The 23911-nt window shown below is 52.4% G+C and overlaps 1 pseudogene; it reads left to right on the top strand.

Annotated features, from left to right (window-relative positions):
• The first annotated feature begins 868 nt into the window (after positions 1 to 868).
• Positions 869 to 2889, top strand: LOC123161545 (putative F-box protein At4g38870; annotated as a pseudogene).
• The last annotated feature ends 21022 nt before the right edge of the window (positions 2890 to 23911 follow it).

Raw genomic sequence — 23911 nt, 5'->3', positions numbered from 1 at the left:
CTTCGTCCGTCTATGCATGCCCGGTGCTGGCAACACCGATGCGTGCCTTCGTCTACGATATGTCTCCGGGCTTGGCAAACCCGCCGCGACGCGTCGTCAACAACATCTCCTCTCCGGCGCACCACTACTTCGACACCACCGGGCCCATGCTAACTCGGCGCCCCCTTGCGCCCGCGGCTCCATGGCGACTTCCTCGACATCGGCCACCCTGACTCGACATCGACCACGGCATTCTTCGCACGGCTACCTCGACCACGGCTCCACCACACACGCTCTCGGCTATATCAACAAATGGCACAAAGGGCTACCGCCTGCTTGACCAACCTCATTGGTTTCCGCTCCAGCCATGACTCCGCGATGCGTCGACTATTACGACTGTGGGGGGGGGGGGTGTCCGTCGGCTTGCCTTCGGATTCTTCTCCAGTCTCACCGTCTGCATCGCTACCGTTATGACTGCGGGGGGATGTTGAGTATAATGTTTATTAGAAAAGACGAGATAGACTAGGATTTGTTCTGGCTTGTCTTGTACTCCAAGTAGATGATTGTACTCCTATATATATGCCCACGAGGCTCAAGAAATACAACAAACTATTCCACCAATCATCTCTCTCCCTTCTAACAAATAGGACTTACATGAGAACTGAAGGCATTTTTTGGAAAATAAGACATTGGTAGGGAGGCCCAAATGCAGGAACTATAGTTGGGGGAGGCAAGTGAGAAGGTGGCGATGGACTAGGTTTTTTCTCTTAGTTTGTGTTGGCATTGAAATTATTTGCTTTTTTCTCTTAGTTTGCGGTGGCATTAAAAACCGCACAACAAGGCGCACGTTTCCTTCTAGTCATGTTTGGAAAAGGGTAAATTCTCAAAGTTGTCAATTCTTTACATACATGTCATTGTTATGTTTGTATCTATGACTATCCAATCCAAGCATCCCCATTTCCTCTTTCTAAGTTTAGCTTCCATGTTGTTCTTCCCCACTGTCCTCTGAGAAGCGAAATGCCGCCGACCGCATCCTGCTGCCGGCACCCGTCGCTATCGTAAACCAAACCAAGGTACCTTTCTGACTCCTCATAGGACCACCGGCACCACCGGGTTAATTTTTCTCCGGCAGATCCATGATTTCCTCTCTCCATTTGCAGATCTGACCTGACCGTGTCCCTGCCTAGCCCTTCCTCCTCCATGGAGGAGGCGCAGAAGGGGGAGATCTTCAAGGGGAACACCAGGCCGAGTTCCATGGACGGGGCGGAGAAGGGGGAGATCTGCGAGAGGAACACCAAGCCGAGGCTGGACGACCATCCGCAGGTGACGGCGGCGGGGGCAGCCAGTCTGTTCAACGTCGACCTCATCCTGGAGATCCTCTCCCGCCTCCTAGCCAGATCCGTCCATCGCTTCAAGTGCGTATCAGTGCTCTGGCGCGACCTCATCGCCGACCCCGCCAACCACAAGAAGCTGCCCCAGACCCTTGCCGGCTTCCTCTACACGTCCTTCTACAACAGCAGGTATCGCCACCACTTCGCCGGTTTCTCCGGCGGCGCAGCCTCCTTCAACCCTTCCCTCCCTTACATACATCCTAACAAGGATGAGGGCATCACCCTGGTGGACGCTTGCAATGGCCTCCTTCTCTACCGCCGTTACAACAGTAGCAGTCATGATTACCATTTTGTTGTGTGCAATCCGGCCACCGGGAGGTGGGTGGAGCTGCCACCTCAACCTCAAACGCAGGAGACAATGAACAGACTTAACCATACCGCAGGCCTGGCTTTCGATCCAGCAGTCTCGTCCCATTTCCATGTTCTTTGTTTCGAGCGGACCTTTCCGAAAACTTTGATCACATGAGTGAACATCTACTCGTCTCGCACAGGAGCCTGGATTCATAGAGACAGCGGGATAGTTGAGAAAGCTACCCTGTTCAGGAGTAAATGTGTCTTTGTTGGCGGTATGATGTACATCATGGGTAACCTGGAGGACATCAATGACGAGTATGTGCTGGTGGGGGTGGACATGGAGGGGAAAGTGTGGAAGACTATCCGTGTGCCGTATGGTTCAAAATTTGGTACTATTGGATTGTCGCAGGGGTGCTTACACTATGCTATAGCTCCTCCCAATAATAGCAATGAAATCCTAGTTTCCGAGATAGCACTCTGGTGCCTCAAGGATTGTGACAGTAAACAATGGGTCCTAAAGCATACTGCCAGCATAGATACACTTATGAGCATGACTTGGGAGAAGTACAGGGTGGTTGAGATTCATCCAGATTGCGACACCATTTTCCTGGCTCAGTGTGGAGGTGATACCTTGGTATCATATGACATGTCGCATCAGAAAGTTGGCTGTATCATTAATCTTGAGAAAAACAGTGTACACAAATTTCTACCCTATGTTCCTCTGTTCTCAGAGCCATTAGCTGATGCTGAGGGGTAGTAACTTTACCTTCAAACCACCCCTATGTTTCCTCCCAAAAACTGGCTCTTCTTTTGTCTGAACAATTTGTCTGTGTGCCTCTGAATCTGCTTCAATCATGCCCCTCCAATTTGCTGGCGCTTATACTCCTGCTTGCTTGATTTCCAGTTCAGACTTCAGAGTAATGCCTGGTAAACCTACAGATTAAGCATCATTTCATTTTCAAAGAATGTTATTACCCTTGTCCGTGTTTGCCTAGCACTGGCTGTTGTTCTGGGCATGTCTTAGTTTCATGGGGCTAAATTATACTGTGATAGGCCCTCTTATCCATAACAATCAGTTATCATTATTATCCGAAATCTTAGTGCATATTGTCAACCTACTAGTGTACTAAAAGGTTCAGTCAGACTTGTTACTGTTGTGATCTCTAGTTGACTTGATGCAGTTGGTATTTTTCAAAGCACTTCCTTTGTGAAATTCTTTATTTCATTTTGCTGTAGCTAATGATTCAGTAAAGCTTTGGATCTACTGACTACAGAGAAATTGTAGTAATGTCTAAAAGTGTAATATAATTGTTAGCTTTGATGAAAAAAAAAGTGGCAGGTGTATGCGTGTTTGGTCCATCATGTAAGTTTGTGCTTCACGTAGGATTTTGTCAGGTGCCAGGACGGGGCATTTGCTGTGCTAGAAATGTAGTGACCATGAACATACAGGCTTGTCTATTGGTTTAGACGCTTCGCGATATGCGCTCTTAACGCAAAGCGGCCGATGTGCCTTGTGGCTGTACGCGTCGGAACCGTACGCGGCAAGGAAGAAAAATCACCGTATACATCGTCAGACTCCCAGATTCTGTCAAAAGATGCAAATCCTAGTGTCAATATCTTGCTGTGCGCTAAGCCGCTAACTCCTATGAAAACCTGCAAGGTGGAAAATCATCTTTAGGAAAAGCAAAACAAAAGAAAAACCTGTGCTTCATGATTCGGTAAAGAGGCAAGAAATCAGCGTGAAGCAAAGGGTCATGTAGACAATATGAAGACATCAGGCAACGGATTGTTCATGCCTTACTTAGAGAGGAGGAACCGCATACTCTTGTAGTATTATCTCCATTTCTGCTATAATTTCAGGTGCAATAGCAGCGTAGAAGAAGCAGATCGGACTATTTCATACTAGGTTTCAGTCCAAGTTTCTGCTTCTGAAGGTGCTCCTCTCTTGTGAAGGTACGAGCGTACTGCTTGTGATCTGTGGCAAGTGAAGCTCGTGTCTTCAGTGCCTCGTCTTACGCTGGCTAAACGCGCGTCTCTGCGATTCCTACCTTTGCGATGGGCTTGTTTATCCTTGGGGAAGGGGTACACTCTGAATTTGAGAAAGTGCAGGCTAGATTTTTCTAGGAAGCCGATGCCAAAAAACACAAATATCATATGGCCACACCTAAAAACCAAGGAGGCCTCGGCATTCTGAATTCTAGAAAGATGAACATCGCCCTTATTACCAAATGGATTTGGAAACTCTCACAGGACCACGATGGCCTTTGGGTGCGGTTACTTGAAGCAGAAAACTTCCCCAACTCTTATTTCTTTGCTTGTAACACCAAAGGGGAACAGTCTTGACACCAAATTCTCGTTGGCCAAATGGATTCCAGACAAACCTTTGTACGATGGATTGCTAACGTCCCACCTCAGAAGATGACTGGACATTCCCGTTAGAGAAGCTAGAGAGGGCTCCCGCGGCGATGGCGATTGCGCGCGCGGTGGCGCCTTCCGGCGCCGGCGTTCGCTCCCCCGCCTCCTCTCCGCTCGCCGCTGCGCCCTCGTCGCCCGGCCCCGCCGGCCCTCCGCCCCTCCCCGCGGCCTCTCCCCGCCCCGCCTCCACGCCTCCTCCCCCTCCCCGCGACCTGCCCTGGTGACGGCTCCCGCTCCGGTGGCCACCGGCCGGGTGTGCTGGGCGGACTGGGCGGAGGCCGCGGCCGCCGCGGCCGGCCTGCCCCGGCGTCCTCGCCGGTTTGGCGACCGTTTGGCCGAGGCCGTCGCCGTGTTGCTCTCCACGGCCCCTGGCCCTGCCCTTCCTCCCCTTCCTCTGCGGGTGCGGCCGCTGGCCCGCCTCGCACCACCTTCCCCTCCACCGGCGGTTGCCGACCACCGGCGCGCAGGGGCCCGAGCTTGGTCTTGGGGGGTGGCCGGAAGGTCCGACTTGGGGCGTGCGGCAGCGTCGTGGCGACCTGCATCTTTGGTGGTGGGCTTGGAGACTACGGCGCGGCTTCCGGCGTCGTCATCGGCGTCTTCCGGGCTGGTTCGAGCGCCCAAGTTCTGGCCTTTCCGGCCGTCGGTGTCGGCGCCGTCCGGTGCCCGGGTGGTGGCGGCGGTTGGCGAGCCGCGTGCCCTAGCAGTCTAGCACCCTCCCTCCCTCCCTCCTGCGTCGGATGGGTTGGGCCGTCCCGGGCCTTCTCGGCCAGCTGGGACGGGGGAGGGCTTGGGCCCGGCTCGGCCTTTGGAAGTGGATCCCTGTGCTGTTGGGCCGTCCTCCGGTTCACTTGGGCTGGCCTAGACCTGGCGCGGACACAGCCTCACCCACTTATGGTTTGTGTCGGTTCGTGCGTCGCTGCCCCCGCCTCCTCTCCTCCTCGAGCCGCCGCAGCTCCATCCCTCGCCCCTGTCTGACCCCGGACCATTCTCCCGCGCGCCCGCCGCCATGGTGCGTGATGCCGGCGACAGTGCTCCCCGCACCAAGCGGCGCGAGGCCGACTGGGACCCCCCGCCGTGTTCCGACGCCCGCCGCCCCTTCCCGGATGGCTCACGCCGCGAAGCCAAGCTCCGGGAGACGATGCTCCACGACAAGAGCTCGGCTCCGGCCGATGGGTCCGGGTGGCGTGGTTCCCGCGACCGTGACTAGTCACCCCCTTGGCGCGGCAGTGACCACGAACGTGACCGCGACCACCGGTCGCCGATGCACCGGTCGCCGGCCCGCCGCTCCCGTTCCCCGGCCCGGTCTGAGCGCGTGCCGGCGTCTTCTCCTCATCGCTACGATCCACCGCGGCTTCAGGCGCAGTTCCCCCCGGCCGGCCCCAACAACAACAATAACCGCAATGGTCAGGGGGCTTTTGCCAAGAAGAAGAAGAAGCGTGGTGCTCAGGCTCATCCAGGTGGCCAGGCTCCCTCGGTCTCCAACCCCACAGTGGTTGCGGCGCCGTCTCCGGCAGCGATGGCGACGACGTCTACCTGCTTCAACTGTGGGGTCGCCGGCCACTGCCAGATCGACTGCACTCAAGCCTCGGCTTGCTTTCGCTGTAAGCGGACGAATCACCCCGCGACACTCTACCCTGATCACCAGCCCATCAGGGTGCTCAGCCTGTTCGGGTAATGCACTCGACGACCTGGGCTTCTTTCAATGGACATCCCCAAGGCCCGGGCCACCCCACCCATGAATGCGCTCATTTCGGTCTTGGATGGCAAGACTACATCCCCGGCCATCATCTCTGAGGAGCTTCGCCACCTGTTCAACCCCGACTGGGATTGGGAGGTGACCCCAATCTCAGACAGGGAGTTCACTGCGACCTTCCCCGACCCGGTCAGTCTCCGTTACGGCACCCATGGCGCCAGGCTCACGCTCGCCCTCAACCAGCTCTTAGTCCACATCTCAGTCTCGTCTGTGGACCCGCTTGCAGTGGCCACCCTGTCTATGGTTTGGGTGCAGATCCGTGGGCTCCCCCCACCTGCTAGGGATGAGGGAGTTCTCTGTGGCTTGTCCCGTCTGTTGGGCAAGTTTGTGGCTGTCAATAGCGCCTCTCTACCCAAGGGACCTGCTGTTCGGATTTAGATCAAGTCCCCCGACCCCTCCAAGCTCAAGATGACGATTCGAATGTTCTTAAACGACGTTGGCTAAGACTTGCACGTCTCGGTTGAGGGCGGGACTCCCACTGATCCCCTCACCCCGGATGATGGGGGTGGCCCCAACCCCGAGCCGGGGCCGGATGGGGGGGGGGAGCTGATGCTCAGGGTTCCCCTCGGCGCCCTCGCATCCACTCTCCCCGCTCCGAGTCCTTTGACGACGTCTTGACAGACCCTGGGGACGATGTCCCTCTAGCCGGCTCCTCCCATCCCTCGTCTACTCATGGCTCGGGGCTAGGCTTCCACGACGCCTACCCCGGGAACGAGTCTGAGGACATTGAGGCTATTGATGCCATGCTCGATGAGGCTGCCACCCTCCCTCCTGGCGCCACCCTTCCCCCTCCCTTCCTCCCTGTGTTGTTGTCCTTATCTGAGGAGGAGGGGAGCGGTGTCAGCCGGGGTAGCATGGAGGTCCGGGCCCCATCCTCCCCATGGCCCGTCTCTACGGTGCCGGTCCAGGAGGACCCCTCGGCGCCGGCCCTTTAGGAGTCCGACCCCGCGGCTCCCCCTTCGCCCACGTCCTCCAAGCCTCCCAAGTCCCGGGGCCGCCACCCGCTCGCCCTCTACTCCAGTATCATTAGCCCGGAAGAGTGCCCGGCTCGGGCCCGCTCCACGGCTGATCGGGGCCTCGCCGACCGCGGTGGAGAAGGCTCCCGGCGCGCCGCCATCCGCAACCTTGACACAGGTCCGTCCGACCCCCAGGCCTCCTGTCCTGATTCTGATGATATTTGTGATTCTTCCTTCTCCGCTTTTGCTGGTGTTCCACTTGGTCATCTGGCCAAGGTCGCGGCCGACTCGGCTATAGTCTTCCGTGGCGAGAAAGGCCCGGTCTTAGAGCAACTTGCGTCCCTCTAGTCCAAGGAGATCTTGGAGGGCCACCTCGCAGCCACTCGGGCTCGCGAGGCGGCAGCAGGTGCGGAGGCCCCTACCTTTACGCCCCACCGGGCTGGGGGTCGGGGTCCCCATGAGGCCGACCCGAGTGAGATTCGTGGTCGGACGCGCTCTCGTACTGCCTAGTTGCACCGTGCCCTTAGTTGGGTCCCGGGAGGACCCATTAGGCGAGTGATCATGCGCGCTCTATTTTGGAACGTGCGGGGCTTCTATCATGATGGCCGCCGCAGGAAGCTTATTAATTACATGCGCGATGAGTCCATAGATGTGGTAGCAATCCAAGAAACAATGCGCACCGAATTCTCTCTCATGGAACTTGAGCGCCTTAGCAGACATCTATTTGCTTGGCACTGGTTGCCATCTAGTGGAGTGACAGGTCACTCCGGTGACATCCTTTTAGGTGTGAAGGATGCCACCTTCGAGGTGGGATCCATGGATCGTGGATCCCACTTTGTTAGCATGGAGGTCTGGGACCGCGATACGAATTTCAAGTGGAAGATCATTGTGGTGTATGGCCCTGCTGATCATAGTCGGTCAGCCGCGTTCTTGGCTGAACTTCATGCCAAGATCTCTTCAGTGACCCTTTTGGTGGTGGTAGGGGGAGACTTCAATCTCCTTCGCTCCACCGAGGAAAAAAGCAACTTGCAGTTTGATCTTGCGGAGATTCGTCGTTTTAACGACTGGGTTGCGGACCTAGGTCTCCTTGAGCTAGACAGGGTTGGGGCGAGATTTACCTGGACCAATAGATAGGTTTCCCCAACCCTTAGTGTGCTGGATCATGTGTTTGTCTCCCCCGACTGGGAGCTTCGGTTCCCTTTGGCCTCCATCCAGGCTATTACTCGCATTGGGTACGACCACGTCCCCCTTCTCTTATCATCTAGCGATGAGAGACCGCCTCCCCCTCCGCGGTTCCGTTTCAAAATTTTCTGGCTCCGGCAACCAGACTTTGTGGCAGCCGTCCAGGCTCACTGGGTCTCGGCTAACGCCGAGACCCATAGGCAAATGTCGATCCTGGACGAATGGCACCATCGGTCCAAGCGATCCCGACAGTTCATGAAGGGATGGGAGGCTAATATCGGGAGGGATCTTCGGATCCAGAAGGCCTCCCTCCTTGAGGAGATCCGGGCCCTTAACCTCCATACAGATATTGCTGGGATCTCCGCGGAGGAATGGGCTCATAGATATTGTTTGGAGGACTCCCTCATGGAGATCTACTCCAAGGAGGAAGAATATTGGTGCCAATGTGGTTCTATGAACTGGGTGCTGTTTGGTGATGGCAACACTGCCTACTTCCAGGCCATCGCCAATGGCCGTAGGCGTCGCTGCTCCATTCCCCTTTTATGGGAAGGAGGTCAGCTGTTTCAGGAACCTCAGGCTATTCGCCTGCTGGTCGATGACTTTTACAAGTCGTTATTTCAGGGGCGCCCTCGGAGTGGTATCGCTCTTGCTGACCACATCTGGTCGCCCGACCAACAGGTTTCCCCTGCGGAAAATACGACCTTGCTCGCCCCTTCTGATGCCACTGCAGTGGAGGCTTTTGTCAAAGCCATGAACCCGGCCTCGGCCCCAGGCCCCGATGGACTGCCGATCCATTTTTTTCAGGCTTTTTGGCCTATGGTCAAGGAGATCATCCTTGACCTTTTCCATGAGTTCTCTAGGGGAACATAAGACTTGTCCCGGCTTAACTATGGGATCATATCTTTGATTCCCAAGGTGCTGGGTGCGGCGAACATTAGGCAGTTCCACCCTATCATAGTCCTCAATGTGATATTTTGGATTTTGGCGAAGGGGTACGCCACTAGGGCGGCCCTAATCGCCCCGCGGATCCATCACCCGAGCCAATCAACCTTCACGAAAGGCAAGTATATTCTGGATGGGATCCTCGTTCTCCATGAGGTTATCCATGAGGTGAAGAGCAAGCATCTCCGCGCTGTGTTCTTCAAGATCAACTTCCACAAAGCTTATGAAACCGTCAATTGGTCCTTCCTTCGGGAGGTGTTGCACAAGCGTTGATTTGATCCCCACTGGGTTGCCCGAGTGATGCAGTTAGTGACAAGTGGTCGAACGGCTGTTAACACAAATGGGGAGGTCGAGCCATATACTTCACGACTAGCCAAGGGGTGCGATAGGGAGACCCGATATCCCCATTTCTCTTCGACCTTGGGGTTGATTCCCTCGCTTCGATCCTTGATTTGTCCAAGCGCGCCGGCCACATTAGGGGGATTTTCCCCCAGCTTGTGGCCAATGGAGGTTTGACCCACCTCCAATATGCTGACAACACCATTATGATGGTGGAAGGCTCAGATGAGGATATTTAGAACCTTAAGTTCCTCCTCCTCTCCTTTCAGGAAATGTCGGGCCTCAAAATTAACTTCGCCAAGAGTGAGGTGATGTTCCTGGGATACTCTCAGACGGAAGCTCAGCGAATCGCTAATTGCCTGAACTATCGCTTGGGGTCCTTCCCGACGACTTACCTTGGCATGCCACTTAGTGACATGCGCCTATTGGAGAAGGACTTCCGTCCAATAATCGCCAAGCTCCAACCTAGGATGGAGCCATGGCAGGGGAGATGGCTTTCTAAAGCCGCTCAAATGATTTTGATGAATTCCTCCCTTATTAGCCTATTGATGTATGTCATGGGATTCTATAGATTACATGAATCCCTTCATCATGAGGTCACTAAACTCCTCCCCAGATTCTTCTGGGCAGGAGAGAACAATAAACATAAGTACCACATGGTCAAATGGCTGAGATCTGTAAGCCTAAGGACCAAGGAGGCCTTGGGTTTATTTCCGCCAAGCGGATGAATATTGCCCTTCTGTCCAAATGGCTTTGGCGGATCCAGATCAATGAGGGTGGTGATGAAGCTATGCACCTAGGGTAGGGTCATGGACCTATCCAAACTACCCTACCCAAGGACATCTCTAGAAGAAATCACTTGTCAATCGACTCAGAAGTGTTCCACTCAACAGACTCGAAGACACTCGACCATGAAGCCAACCACTAAACCATGAAGCCAACCACTCGACGCCTAGGAGATCTAAAGTCACTCTGTGCACGTCAGTCATTAAGTAGCTTTTATGGTCATCATAGCACTTTATGTGTAGCGTTACCAGTAACGCCCAATCTTGATGTATCGTAACCCCTGCATAACTGAGGGCCGGAGGGGTCTGGCGGACTCTATATAAGCCACCCCCCTCCTCAGTGTAAAGGGTTCACACCCCTGTAACTCATACGCATATAATCCAATCGACCGCCTCCGGGCTCCGAGACGTAGGGCTGTTACTTCCTCCGAGAAGGGCATGAACTCGTAAATCTCTTGCGTATACAACTACTCCATAACTTGGATCTTGCCTCTCCATTAGTACCCCCCTACACTACTGTCAGACTTAGAACCACGACAGTTGGCGCCCACCTTGGGGCAGGTGTCTTAGCGACTTACTGGAGAAGTTGCAATTTTTTCCGATCTCCTTCATCATGGTTTCAGGCGGAGTTTTGGTTGTGGGCCGCGAGATCCGTCTCGGCGCGCTCATGTTCATCGCCGACGACTCTGCTTGGCTTCAGGAGGCTCCGCTCGACACCGATGCGCTCCCAGTCCACGGAGCGACGCACTTTCGTGCGTGCGTCTGCGGCGTCCTCCTGCGGCAGCCGTCGACCCAGCATCGGTCGGTCTTTATGTCGTCCTCCCCCCATGTTTCCCGCCGGCGCAAGCGCTCCGGTCGGTCGAGGCTTCAGCGGTGCGTGAGGCACGCGGTGGCCCGCCAGTCGTCCACCCCTCAAGTCGCGGCAATCGAGCCCGACGAATCTCTCTACGGCCTGTTCGATCTGTCGACTGGCTCCGTAGAGACTGCATCCGAGTGCGACAGCAGTGATCCAGCGGCGGAGGTTCTGATGGTCGATGGACCATGCGGTCCTCCCGGTTTTCCCGGCACCGACGGTGGCAACGGCGGAGGCGATCCATCGCATGCCCATGAGGAGTATCTTTCCGAGCCCCTCACTTCGCTGCAAAGGGAAGAACTTCGCCGCCGGAACATGGATGCGCTTCATACTCCTATCGTTGGAGAAACTCCCGAGGCTCGTGCCTTAGAGGACGCATGCTTGGCCAACTTGGCTGATCGCGCTCGGCTGGAGAACCTTCAGCGAGCACTTGACGAGCGTGCGTGGCAACGGGTTCCGGATTCCAGTCGACGTCAACTCTTTCCACAACCGACTCAGGTATATCGAACTCCGATTCAGAATTTAGCAGCTACGGCCCGTATAGTAGAGTCAATTCAGCCTTCTCAGTCAGAGGCTGGTAGAGGCTTGTTGCAAATCAGAGATTTACTCCGGGCTGCAGGAGATCAAAATTCAGCTGTATCGCTGTCGCGGAATAGGATTCACAGCAGATCTGTAGCTGCAAATACAGTCCAGTCGGCTCATAGCCCCAGATCGCCCCCGAGGCATGAGGGACGTGGAGACCGACATGATCAGTACAATAACCGTGAGCAGTATGATCACCGAATCGATCGCGATGATCGACGTCGAGTGTCCACCCCTCCCCCAAGGGGTGGATCATACGCGCCTCGACAACAGGATGATAGACGCCAGCACAGTGTTGGGCGAAGGATTCCAGTCGACCCCAGGGAACCAGGCTTTGATGCGAGATCCATTATCGTTCAAGGTTTGGTCGACAGGAACAGAGCTTACCGAGAGGGTCACGACAGAGATGTACCCACCAGCAGCAGAGTACACATCTCAGGACCAGAGTGTTTCAGCAGAGCCATCAGTGCCGCGGTGATTCCTCCGAACTTCAGGTTGGCGACTGGAGTCAGTAAGTTCATTGGTGAGTCCAAGCCTGATACTTGGCTCGAAGACTACCGAGTGGCTGTTCAGATTGGCGGCGGCAATGATGAGGTGGGCATGAAACATCTGCCTCTTATGTTGGAGGGCTCAGCCAGAGCATGATTGAATCAGTTAGCACCCAGCAGCATTTACACTTGGGAAGATCTTTCCCGAGTGTTTGTCAGAACGTTTGAAGGAACTTGCAAGCGACCAACAGGGCTGATAGAGCTGCAATCTTGTGTGCAGAATTCGAATGAAACTTTGAGAGATTACATCCAGAGATGGATCACGTTGCATCACACGGTAGAGAATGTATCTGATCACCAGGCAGTGTGTGCCTTCAAGGAAGGCGTTAAGTACAGAGAGCTAAACCTGAAATTCGATCGAATCGGAGACATGTCTCTGAGTCGAATGATGGAGATAGCCACCAAGTATGCCAATGGTGAAGAAGAGGATCGGCTCCGAAGTGGAAAGCACAAGTCAGTCGCCCACGAAACGGGAGGAGGGAACTCCAGTCGGAAGCAAAAGCGGAAAGCCGAGCCAGCTGCTCCTGGAGAAGCCTTAGCCATGACTGAAGGAAAGTTTAAAGGGAAACCCAAAGGATCTTGGAACCCTAAGAAGGTGAAAGACAAAGAAGGAAATGACGTGATGGATTTGCCGTGCCACATCCACACGAAGAAAGATGAGGATGGTAAATTCATTTACCCGAAACATACCACTCGACAGTGTCGGCTCTTGATCCAGCAATTCCAGGGGAAATAGCCCAAAGATAAGGAAAAGGAGTCGGACAAAGTTGAGGACAAGGAGGATAGTGATGATGGATATCCCCAAGTCAATTCCACTCTGGTGATTTTTGCTGACGTCGAAAGCAAAAGTAGATTGAAAGTTATCAACCGAGAAGTGAATATGGTTGCTCCGAAGACACCCAATTATCTGAAATGGTCTCAGACTGCCATCACATTCGACCAGTCTGATCACCCGACGCACATAGCCACCCCTGGGAGGCAAGCTCTGGTGGTCGATCCAGTCATCGAAGGCACTCGACTGACTAAAGTTTTGATGGATGGTGGCAGTAGTCTGAACATACTATACGCAGAGACGTTGAAGGGGATGGGCATTCCGATGTCCAGACTCAGTACCAGCAACATGAGTTTCTATGGAGTCATTCCTGGAAAGAAGGCTGCTTCACTCGGTCAGATTGCTCTTGATGTGGTTTTCGATGATTCTAAAAATTACCGCAAAGAAAAGTTGACATTTGAAGTTGTGGATTTCCAGAGTGCCTATCACACTATTTTGGGCAGGCTAGCTTATGCACGTTTTATGGCTCGACCATGTTACGTGTACCTCAAATTGAAGATACCTGGCCCCAAAGGTGTGATCACTATTACTGGCAATCGGAAGAAGGCGGAAGAGTGCTTTCAGAAAGGCTCAAAGATCACCGATGCTCAGATGGCAGCAAAAGAGTGGCAGGAGCACTAGAAAAATACAGACCCGAGTGATTTGTTGCGAGCCAAGAAGCCCGCTACGGAATCAGCGTTTCAGTCGTCTGGTGAGACGAAACCGATTCACATTCACCCGACCGACCCCAATGCTGCTCCGACTCATATCTCCACAACGCTCGACCCCAAATAGGAAGAAGCGCTCATCTAGTTCCTCCGTGAGAACTGGGACATCTTCGCATGGAAACCTTCTGACATGCCGGGTGTTCCCAGGGGGCTGGCTGAGCACCGTCTACGAGTCGACTCAAAAGCAAAACCTATCAAAGAACATCTTCGACGGTCCGCCGTCCAGAAAAGAAAGGCCATTGGCGAGGAGGTGGCTCGGCTCTTAGCATCAGAGTTTATCCGAGAAATTTATCACTCCGAGTGGCTCGCCAATGTTGTCATGGTCCCCAAGAAGGACAAGTCACTTCGCATGTGCATTGACTTCAAACATATCAATCGGGCCCGCCCGAATGATCATTTTCCTCTCCCCGGCATCGACCAAATAGTCGACTCGACTGCGGGATGTGAGGGCCTGTCTTTTTTAGACGCCTATTCCGGTTACCATCAGATCCGTCTGTATGGACCCGATGAGATCAAAACAGCTTTCATCACTCCATTCGGGTGCTTCTATTATATCACCATGCCATTCGGCCTCAAGAATGCCGGAGCCACGTTCATGAGGATGATTCAGAAGTGTTTGCTCACTCAAATCAGTTGGAATGTGGAAGCGTACATGGATGATATTATGGTCAAGTCACGGAAATGTTTCGACCTACTAACTGACCTTGCTGAGACATTTGCCAACCTCAGGAGGTATGATATCAAGCTTAATCCATCAAAGTGCACATTCAGAGTTCCTGGCGGAAAATTACTCGGTTTTCTCGTTTCCAAACGAGGAATCGACGCAAATCCAGAAAAAGTTGGTACTATACTCCGAATGAAACGACCTGTGCATGTGCACGCTGTTCAGAAGCTTACTGGTTGCTTGGCCGCTTTAAGTCGATTCATCTCTTGTCTCGACGAAAAGGCATTGCCTCTTTACCGACTGATGAAGAAGTCAGACAAGTTCGAGTGGACTCCTGAAGCTGATGCAGCGTTTGCAGAGCTAAAACCCCTGCTTTCCACCCAGCCGGTGCTTGCTGCCCCGATCAACAAAGAGCCTTTGCTGCTTTACATTGCAGCCACAGGACAAGTCGTCAGTACAATACTTACGGTCGAGCGGGAAGAAGAAGGAAAATCCTTTAAAGTTCAGCGCCCAGTGTATTATATTTCTGAATTTTTGACCCCATCAAAGAAAAGATACCCTCATTATCAGAAGCTTGTATATGGGATTTATATGACCACGAAGAAGGTTGCTCATTATTTCTCTGACCATTCCATTACAGTCGTCAGCGACGCCCCATTGTCAGAGATTCTGCACAACAGAGATGCAACTGGTCGAGTGGCAAAATGGGCGATTGAACTCCTTCCCCTAGATATCAGATTTGAGGCAAAGAAAGCCATCAAGTCCCAAGCAATAGCAGATTTCATCGCCGAGTGGACCGAATAGCAACTGTCGACTCAAGTTCACTCGGAGCACTGGACCATGTTCTTTGATGGTTCTAAGATGCTGAATGGATCCGGTGCTGGGGTAGTGTTGGTTTCCCCCCGAGGAGATAAGCTCAGATATGTGCTCCAGATTCACTTTGATTCCTCCAATAACAAAGCAGAATATGAAGCACTTTTGTATGGGTTGCGCATGGCCATTTCACTCGGCGTCCGTCGCCTCATGGTCTATGGCGACTCTGATTTGGTGGTTAACCAAGTGATGAAGGAGTGGGAAGTTAGAAGCCCAGCCATGACTGGTTACTGTAATGCAGTAAGAAAGCTAGAGAAGAAATTCGAGGGGTTAGAGTTTCATCATATACCCCGACTGAAAAATCAAGCAGCTGATGATTTGGCAAAAATAGGTTCCAAGAGAGAAGCCATTCCAAGTGATGTGTTTTTGGAACACATCCACACGCCGTCAGTTCAAGAGGATCCTTTCACCGAAGAAGCCCCGCAGCCAAAAAGTGCCACAGATCTGACTGAAGTTAAGGTCCCAGCCGTGGTCGACCTGATCATGGAAGTTTTGGTCATCACTCCCGACTGGACAGTGCCGTATATCGCGTATATCCTAAGGAAAGAACTCCCAGAGAATGAAGAAGAGGCTCGGCAGATCGTCCGTTGATCCAAAGCCTTTATAGTGATAAGGGGACAGTTGTACAGGGAAAGCGCGACTGGAGCCAGTCAGAAATGTATAACGCCAGAAGAAGGTCGGATAATTCTCAATGATATCAACTCGGGGACCTGTGGCCATCATGCGTCCTCTCGGACTATTGTGGCCAAAGCATACCGAGCGGGGTTTTACTGGCCCAGAGCAAATGAAATGGCGAAAGAGATAGTCGACAAGTGTGAAGGATGTCAGTTCTATTCCAATATGTCACACAAGCCCGCCTCAGACTTGAAGACCATTCCAATCGTCTGGCCCTTCGTTGTTTGGGGATTAGATATGGTTGGACCACTGAGAGCTGGCAGGAGCGGCTTCACCCATGTACTGGTGGCAGTTGACAAGTTCACTAAGTGGATCGAAGCCAAGACTATCAAGAATCTTGATGCCGACACTGCTATCAGCTTCATCAGAGAGTTGATATTCAGATATGGAGTTCCGCATAGCATCATCACTGATAATGGGTCAAACTTCGATTCTGACCAATTCAAAGCCTTTTGCGCCTCTCAAGGCACACGAGTCGACTACGCTTCCGTCGCTCACCCCCAGTCGAATGGACAAGCAAAAAGATCTGACAGCCTAATTCTCAAAGGACTGAAACCCCGTTTGATGCGTGATCTCAAACACGCAGCAGGCGCGTGGGTCGACGAACTTCCATCAGTTCTTTGGGGATTGAGGACTACTCCTAATCGGTCGACTGGGCAAACTCCATTCTTTCTGGTCTATGGAGGCGAAGCAGTTCTGCCAAGTGACCTGCTTCACAATGCACCCCGAGTTGAGCTCTACTCTGAAGATGAAGCAGAACAAGCCCGGCAGGACGCAGTCGACCTTCTAGAAGAAGAAAGAGAGATGGCCATGATCTGATCGACCATCTATCAACAAGACTTGCATCGATTCCATGCCAGAAACATGAAGAGTCGAACCTTCCAAGAAGGAGACTTGGTCCTCTGAGTGCATCAACAGAAGCCACACAAACTTGCCCCTACTTGGGAAGGCCCCTTCATCGTCACCAAAGTTCTCCACAATGGAGCATACCATCTTTACAATGTCGGCCGCTGCTACGTCTCGAGCTTGCGTTGGATTTCCGCAAAGAGGAGAGGATGATGCAGCACGATAGCGTAAGTATTTCCCTTAGTTTTTGAGAACCAAGGTATCAATCCAGTAGGAGACCACGCGCAAGTCCCTCGTACCTGCACAAAACGATAGCTACTCGCAACCAACGCTTAGGGGTTGTCAATCCCTTCACGGTCACTTACGAGGGTGAGATCTGATAGAGATAATATTTTTGGTATTTTTGGTATAAAGATGCAAAGTAAAAAGTAAAAGAAAAAGCAAGTAAATAAAGTGATGGAGATTGATATGATGAGAATAGACCCCGGGGCCATAGGTTTCACTAGTGGCTTCTCTCAAGAGCATAAGTATTCTACGGTGGGTGAACAAATTACTGTTGAGAAATTGACAGAATTGAGCATAGTTATGAGGTTATCCAGGCAATGATCATGTATATAGGCATCACGTCTGTGACAAGTAGACCGAAACGATTCTGCATCTACTACTATTACTCCACTAATCGACCGCTATCCAGCATGCATCTAGAGTATTAAGTTAAAAACAGAGTAACGCCTTAAGCAAGATGACATGATGTAGAGGAATAAATTCATGCAATATGATAAATACCCCATCTTGTTATCCTCGATGTCAACAATACAATACGTGCCTTGCAACCCTTTCTGTCATTGGGTAAGGTCACCACAAGATTGAACCCAAAGCTAAGCACTTCTCCCAATGCAAGAACTACCAATCTAGTTGGCCAAACCAAATGGATAATTCGAAGATACTTGCAAAGATAACTTAATCATACATAAAAGAATTCAGAGAAGAATCAAACATTTTCCATAGATAAGTTGGATCATAAACCCACAATTCATCGGTCTCAACAAACACACCGCAAAAAGAAGATTACATCGAATAGATCTCCACGAGAGAGGGGGAGAACATTGTATTGAGATCCAAAAAGAGAGAAGAAGCCATCTAGCTACTAACTATGGACCCTAAGGTCTGAAGTAAACTACTCACACTTCATCGGAGGGGCTATGGTGATGATGTAGAAGCCCTCCGTGGTGGATGCCCCCCTCCGACGGAGCTCCGGAACAGGCCCCAAGATGGGATCTCATGGATACAGGAAGGTACGACGGTGGAATTAGGTTTTTGGCTCCGTCCCCGATCTGTTGGGGGTACGTAGGTATATATAGGAGGAAGGAGTACGTCGGTGGAGCGTCAGGGGGCCCACGAGGTAGGGGGCGCGCCCAGGGGGGAGGGCGCGCCCCCACCCTCGTGACCGCCTCTGGTACTCCTTGGAGTAGGGTCCAAGTCTCCTGGATCACGTTCGGTGAGAAGATCACGTTCCCGAAGGTTTCATTCCGTTTGGACTCTGTTTGATATTCCGTTTCTTCAAACACTGAAATAGGCAAAAAACAGCAATTCTGGGCTGGGCCTCCGGTTAATAGGTTAGTCACAAAAATAATATAAAAGTGGAATATAAAGCCCATTATAGTCCAAAACAATATATAAAGTAGCATGGAGCAATAAAAAATTACAGATACGTTGGAGACGTATCAGGCATCCCCAAGCTTAATTCCTACTCGTCCTCGAGTAGTGTTGGGGATATTACCACTAGGTATAAACCGGCGCACTTGTGCCGGGTTAACTTCATTAGTGGTGTAAACAGATGAAGGCCCAAGGCCTGTAGAAGGTTAGAGCATATAGCCGTAAACCGGCCGCATGTATGGTTTGTATTGTAAGTAAGGAATAGAAAGATAGCAACCGGAGTACGAGTATGATCCGGTTAGGACTCTATGAACCGACGGGCGCCACTCGTGTATATAAGGGGGCGACCCGGTGGCGGTTCAGAGGGACAACAACAACTCGAGCCTAGGCGAAGCTTGTTTGCTCCCTAGCCATCGAGATCATATCAATTCCACCACAACTAGACGTAGGCTGTTACCTTCATCGAAGGGGCCGAACTAGTATAAAACCCTCGTGTCTTTGTGTCCGCTTTAACCCCTTCAAGTAAACTCGTAGCGATGGCTCCACGACTAAGTCCTTTCGCTAGGACACCTGCCGTGACAAATCCACGACAGTTGGCGCCCACCATGGGGCTATCGCATGATAGTTTGACGATCTTGGAGGGCAAGCTCAAGGGACTCGAAGGCTATGTTGTGGGCCGGATGACCAAGAGTCGTCGGGGCAAGATCTACATCGATGATGCAGGATGGGGTCCCGAGGCCGATTCGATCGAGTATGGGTACCGGGTCCCCTTTGGCAGCATACACGTCTTCATCGGCAAGATCGGTGAGCCTGGGCCTGAGCCGGACATCTACACCGACCCCGTCGAGATGGCTCAGCGTGCGAGATCTGCCCAGGTTAAATCGGCCATGAAGCGTGCCTTCGTTGGAGTCATCTACGGAGGAGAGCGTAAGGACGAATCAGAGCACGGTAGCGAGACCGTCGTCTATTCCGGCGACGAGTCTTCGACCGGAGAGACCGAGTCGCTATACCGGATGCAAGACGATCAGGTGAGGGGTTGTTCCGATGGCGACAGTATTCCGGACCCCCCAGGCCAGATCAACCGGGTTGGAATATTCATGGCTGGCACCCAGGCGGCGAATTATTCTTCAACTGCCACAGCAATGCTCTCTGGATCCGCAGCGGCAGCGGCGGCAGGGGCAGGAGGCCTTGTGCGCCCGCCGGTTCAGGTTCTATCTGATCTGTTTGACGCACTAGCCGCGCTTATGGCAGAAGATGATCCGGCGGATCAAGAGGCTCATAATGCAGAAATTGCAAAGGTGAGAGAGCAGATCGTGCAAGCCAAAGCGGATCTGGCAGCGGAAAAAGACCGGATGGCTGCAGAGCGGGCCGCTTTGGACGCACAGGCCTATAAACTCATGCTTGACCAGAATGCATCACAGGAGGTTTTGAAGCGGAAGCACAGATCACGCTTGCCGTTAGGTTTTGACCCCCGAAATCTCTTTCACACTCCAGGAGCTGGACCCAGTAATCCACCGCGGTACCAGGAGACAAACCGGATTGAGGCGCCAGGGCCAGGAGCGACGGTCCAACCTCGCCTGATGGAACCCCCTCATCAAAATATTGTGGTTCCTCCGCCGGTCCAGACACCCCCGGGTCATTATTCGAATCCTATGGATAACCTTGTTGCGGCCGCAGCACGGTTAGAGGCCATCCCAGTCGAAGGGGATTCTCCGCAAGCAGTAGAGACGCGCCGGGTTAAGGAGCTTCTCCGGACCGCGCTGATTCAGCAGGAGGCATACTCATACAGCCGTGATCGGATTCATTCTACGCCCCGTCCGAGCCGGAGCTATAGCAGGCGCATAGATGAACCGGCCATATCGAGAAATGCGCAAGGCCGTGAAGCGGCCCGTGGTGATGACCAGGCAGGTGGTGTTGTCGATGCGGTGAACCGGGCCCGGGCACAAAGGGAGGCTGAGTTAGCAGCACAGGATAATGCAGGCCAACTTACACCGGTTCGTTCTACCACCTTTGCTGGACCAGGAATCACATCCGCTCTGGGAGTGCCTTGCTTGGTCCCTGCTTTACGTAATGTGCGCCTGCCCAAAGATTTCAAGGGTCCACGCAAGGTGCCGAATTATACCGCTGATTTACCCCCTGAAGCGTGGATAGAGAGTTATGAGATGGCCATGGAAATGCTGGACGTGGATGAGGCCGCATGTGCAAAATATTTCACCATGATGCTTGAGGGCACGGCTCGTACTTGGTTAAAGAGCCTACCGCCCAATTCTATCAGCTCATGGGCCCAGTTGCGGGCCCGGTTTATACAGAATTTCAAGGATACATGTAAGCAGCCCAAGTCCATAGTAGACCTGGCGGCTTGTGTCCAGGAAGAAGGAGAATCAACGACCCATTGGGTGCGCCGCGTTTCGGAAATTTTGCACTCATCTGATAGGATTAATGCTGACTCTGCGGTCTTAACTCTGGAAGGCAACTGCCGGTTTGAGCCTCTAAAATTGAAATTGGGACGCATGAAGCGGTTCTGTAATGACATGGGAACCCTCATGGCTGCTTTAGTGAAGTATGTCGATTCGGACAGTACCAAGGATCCCGAGCTTAATGATGATGAAGCAGGGAAGGGAAAGAAGAATAGCAACTCCAAACAGCAGCAGAACAAACTAGCGGGTCATGGAAACGGAGGCAAGCGCAAAGCGGACGGCAGCGTGGACTTTGTGGCCAACACTAACGCACAGGACGGGGGGCAGCGGCGCAGAGGTAAAGCGGCAAATCGTAACGGGGCTCCCAATCCTAACGCAGACCGTTTGAACTATTTGTTGAATCAGCCTTGCCCGAAGCACGGGACGAAGGAGGCGCCGGCTAACCATCTTTGGAAAGATTGTTATATCATGCAGGAGTTCAAAAACTCTAATGCTTTCCGGTATGATCACGGATCAGGTGGCGGTTCAGGATCCGGTTTCCACGGGCCGGATCACGATGGAGCTTCCGGTTCAGGTCGCAATCAGGGCGGTCACAATCACCAGAATAATCAGAACAGCCAGCAGCAGCAACAGCAGTCGGGTTATCAGAGCCAGCCAAAACAGTTGAACAATGGGCAATATCATGTTTTCACAACTAGTTTGGATAAGCGCGACCGAAAACTCCACAAGCGAGCGGTGAATTCTGTTGAACCGGCCTTACCACGTTACTTGCGCTGGTCAGAGCAACCTATCGTGTGGAGCAGAGAGGATCACCCGCCCCGGGTTGATAACCCGGGCCAGCTAGCATTAGTGGTAGACCCTCAGGTGGGGGGTTATAAATTCACCAAGGTACTCATGGATGGAGGAAGCAGTATTAATATACTATACTATGAGACATTCCGGCGCATGGGACTAACAGACAAGGATCTCAGACCGTCGAATACGGTATTCCATGGTGTTGTGCCAGGCAAATCTGCACATCCTGTTGGTAAGATAGCCCTAGATGTGGCCTTTGGGGACGAGCACGACTCCCGGTCGGAAAAACTAACATTTGAGGTGGTGAAGATCCGGAGCCCGTATCACGCCTTGTTTGGCCGGCCGGCTTACGCCAAGTTCATGGCGCGGCCTTGTTATATCTACTTGCAGCTCAAGATGCCGGGTTACAAGGGGACCATAACGGTTCATGGGAGCCGTAGGGTCGCTTTGGAATGTGAGGAAGGTGATGCGGCTTATGCAGAGTCAGTCTGTGCCACAGAGGAGTTAAAGTATTATAAGGACAATGTTGATCCGGTAGATATGACCCCTTTAAAGAAGCCAACTACAGAGCATGATTCAGATCTGAAGTTCAAATCGGCAGCTGAGACCAAGCTTGTTGACTTCGTGCCCGGCGATTCGTCCAAGCAGTTCACTATCAGTGCCAACCTAGATCCCAAATAGGAAAGCGCGCTCATCGAGTTCATCCGTGAGAATCGGGACATTTTTGCATGGAAGCCGTCTGACATGCCAGGTGTACCGAGGGAACACGCTGAGCACACTCTTAATGTGGATCCTAAGTATAAACTGGTGAAACAGTTCCTCCGCCGGTTTAACGAGGAAAGACGCAAGGCCATTGGAGAGGAAGTGGCCAGGCTTTTAGCAGCTGGGTTTATTATTGAGGTGTTCCATCCAGAGTGGCTTGCTAATCCGGTGCTGGTTCTTAAGAAAAACGACACTTGGCGTATGTGTGTGGATTACACAGATCTTAACAAAGCCTGTCCGGCAGACCCTTTTGCCCTCCCCCGTATTGATCAGATCATTGATGCCACGGCGGGTTGTGAGCGTTTGAGTTCTTTGGATGCATACTCTGGATATCATCAGATCAAGATGGCGGTTAAGGACCAGGAGAAACAGCATTCATCACTCCCTTTGGAGCCTTCTGCTATGTATCTATGCCCTTCGGGCTCAAGAGTGCCCAAGCCACCTATCAACGGTGTGTACAGAATTGCCTGCATGAGCAGATCGACCGCAATGTGCACGCATATGTGGATGATATTGTAGTAAAATCAAGGCAGAAGGAGACACTGGTGGATGATTTGAAGGAGACCTTTGACAACTTGCGAGCTTACAGGATGATGCTTAATCCGGCCAAGTGTGTTTTTGGTGTTCCAGCAGGCAAGTTACTGGGTTTCTTGGTGTCTAACAGAGGAATTGAGGCTAATCTGGAGAAGATTACGGCTATTACATCTCTAGCTAAACCGGTGTGTATCAACGATGTTCAGCGTTTGGCAGGCCGAATCGCTGCGCTGAGCCGGTTTATCAGCCGCCTCGGGGAGAAGGCTATCCATTTGTACCAAATGCTGAGGAAGACAGACAATTTCGTCTGGAGTCCAGCTGCTGACGAGGCATTTGAGGACCTGAAGCGGCAGTTAGCCAATCCTCCTGTTCTTGCAGCTCCGGTCGACAAGGAGCCACTATTATTATACGTAGCGGCTAATGCTCGGGCAGTTAGCGTGGCTATTGTGGTGGAGCGCAAAGAGGCAGGCAAGGAATATCCGGTTCAGCGGCCGGTTTATTATATCAGTGAGGTGCTGATTGAATCCAAGCAAAGGTATCCGCATTGGCAGAAGCTGGTTTATGGTGTTTTTATGGCCAGTCGGAAGTTGAAGCAGTATTTTCAAGGGCACCCCATCACAATGGTCAGTTCAGCTCCCTTGGGTGATATTATACAGAATCGGGAGGCGACTGGACGGATTGCCAAGTGGGCTATAGAGCTGTGGCCGCACGGACTGAAGTACGTGCCTCGGACGGCAGTGAAGTCTCAAGCACTTGTTGATTTCATCAATGATTGGACGGAATTACAGGCACCAGAGGAGAAGCCGGATCACACATATTGGACTATTCATTTTGACGGATCCAGCCAATTGGAAGGCTCGGGGGCTGGAGTCGTATTAACTTCCCCACGAGGTGATAAGTTTTGTTATGTTCTCCGCTTAATTTTCCCTTGTACTAATAATGCAGCTGAGTATGAAGCCTTGCTCCATGGTCTGCGGATGGCTAAAGAGATGAATTTAAGCCGGGTTAAGTGTTTTGGTGACTCGGACCTAGTGGCTCAACAGGTGTCCGGCACTTGGGACTCTAAAGACCCGCTCATGGCTGCATATCATCGGGAAGTGGATAATATTGCAGGTTGTTTCAAGGGTTATC

The sequence above is a fragment of the Triticum aestivum genome, chromosome 7B, assembly GCF_018294505.1.
Source record: "Triticum aestivum cultivar Chinese Spring chromosome 7B, IWGSC CS RefSeq v2.1, whole genome shotgun sequence".
In the NCBI taxonomy this organism is placed as follows: domain Eukaryota; kingdom Viridiplantae; phylum Streptophyta; class Magnoliopsida; order Poales; family Poaceae; genus Triticum; species Triticum aestivum.
Note: the sequence above shows the minus strand (reverse complement) of the source record. Positions and strands in the feature narration are given on the sequence as shown.